The sequence below is a fragment of the Myotis brandtii genome, unplaced genomic scaffold (genome assembly GCF_000412655.1).
Source record: "Myotis brandtii unplaced genomic scaffold, ASM41265v1 scaffold165, whole genome shotgun sequence".
In the NCBI taxonomy this organism is placed as follows: domain Eukaryota; kingdom Metazoa; phylum Chordata; class Mammalia; order Chiroptera; family Vespertilionidae; genus Myotis; species Myotis brandtii.
The window spans coordinates 16,257,550-16,259,391 of record NW_005356042.1 but is presented as its reverse complement, the minus strand read 5'-3'; the positions used below and the strand labels follow the sequence as shown (position 1 = coordinate 16,259,391).

Sequence of the window (1,842 nt, the reverse complement as noted above, 5' to 3'; positions counted from 1 at the left end):
TAAAATATATTTTTAAAAAAATAAAAATAAAATAAAATAATAATAAAAAATAAATAGCAATGGGGAAAAAAGAATCAATGGAAAAATATCCTCGGGTGAGGATTAACATAAGTAAGTAAGTAAGTAAGTAAATAAATAAATAAATAGATGGAGAATGAGAGAGTCCAGAGGGAGTCCAGAGGGAGGTGAGCAGGGGCTCAGTAGAGTCAGGGAAGTAAAAAATTACAAAGGGTTGGTCCGTGTAAATGCTGACTAGGCCAGCTGTGTCTGCTTGCGGGGAAATTATTGAGGTCAGGATCCTAACCTCCCACGGAGACTGGGAGACAGAGGCTCTATTCCTTCCCGGGGATTACATTTCAAGGGCATGGCTCTCAGGTCCTTGGGAAAGACACTCCTGAGTTGTAGGAGATACATATACATCTCAAAGGGACAGAGGCAGGAGTCACAATTATAAACCCTTTTCAGTAAATCCTCTATGCAAGGGGTGGTCACAAGCCTACCATGCGGTGTTGGCTAGAATAAACAGCCAATTCTTTTGGCAGCCTTCCGCTTTATGAACTTTAAAGGGAGCGAGGGTCATCCTCGGGATGTGGCCTTGAGCTGTTAGAAACTACGCTATTGTGTGTAAGTCTTTTCACGTAGGGGAAGGGGGTGGATGGAATCATTTGTGTTGCGAGTGTCATTTTTAGACCAAGGTTGAGGCCTATGGACGAAGAGGTCTCAGAGGAGCTAAAGTTTGGTCCAGCAGAGAATCTTTCTCACCTGACAGCTTTAGAGTCTGGGTGGTGGCCACCACGTTTGCCCCTCGGAGGTCTCAGCTCCCGGAACATCAGGACAGAGGTGGTCGGGAGGTTCTACCCGGGTAGGTGTAAGAGACTCTCAGATACTTGACATGCCAGGAATCCACCTCCTCACCTCTCACTCCCCACCACGGACCCATTTTAGGTCAGAGCTCACCCAGAGGCAGCAGATGCTACTGAGCTGGGAGAACTCTACCCAACCAACACCAACAGAAGCCGTTCTCAAAGTGGTTCCCCAGCCCGGCAGCGTCAGCAGCACCTGGGAACCTGCTAGAAATCTCCCAGGCCCACTCTAGAGCTGATGAAACAGAACCTGGGGTGGGCGGGCCAGCAACCTTTGTTTGAACAAGCTCTCTTGGAGAATCTGACACAGGCCCAAGTTTGAGAACCACTGATGTGCAGGCCTTCCCTGTGCTAGAGGGAATGAAACGAAACGTGGAGGGTGAAACTGAGGCCGACCTAGAGCTTCCTAAAGGATTTGAGCTCGGTTTGTAGGAGTGGGGGGAAAGGAGAAGACGTGGAAAAATATTTAAAATGTGCGGATGGCAGAGCCCGGCATGAAGCCAGGCCAGCCCCAGGTCAGGGCTCCTCGCGAGCACGGATGGAAACGGTACCCGGGGTGCGGCGCGGTTCGCGGGGCGGAGGCTTCTCCTGCAGCCGAGTTCGGCTGCAGCCGGCACAGCCGCGTCTAGGAGGCAGCCTGGGCTGGTTGGCACCTTCCTGGGAACCCAAGGTATGCAACCCGGGCCCCGGGGTACCTCACACCCCACATCCGACACTGGGAACCCGGCCTTCTGGGAACGGAGATTTCCCATCCCCCACCCCGTAAAGAGCGGCAGACCCCCGGAGCCCCGGCCGAACTACAAAGCCCACAATCCCTAGGGCGCAGGCGCGCTGTTTTGGGGGAGTCGTAGTCCTGAATGCGGGGCGCCCCTATGGACTCAGCAGCAGCTGGACTCCACCTCCCAGCATGCCCGCGCGCGCGCGGCAGGAGGAGGGAGGGGAGAGCCCAGAGGATGTGAATGGGGAGGGGGCAGCCGCC

General features: G+C 53.5%; 1 protein-coding gene across 1 annotated transcript in view; it reads left to right on the top strand.

Annotated features, from left to right (window-relative positions):
• The first annotated feature begins 1,386 nt into the window (after positions 1-1,386).
• Positions 1,387-1,842, top strand: part of ST3GAL2 (ST3 beta-galactoside alpha-2,3-sialyltransferase 2) — a 39,490-nt gene continuing 39,034 nt past the window's right edge. Inside the window, exon 1 of the mRNA XM_005862637.2 lies at positions 1,387-1,533. The gene's annotated coding sequence lies outside the window, so the exon portion shown is untranslated. The remainder of the gene's footprint in view (positions 1,534-1,842) is intronic.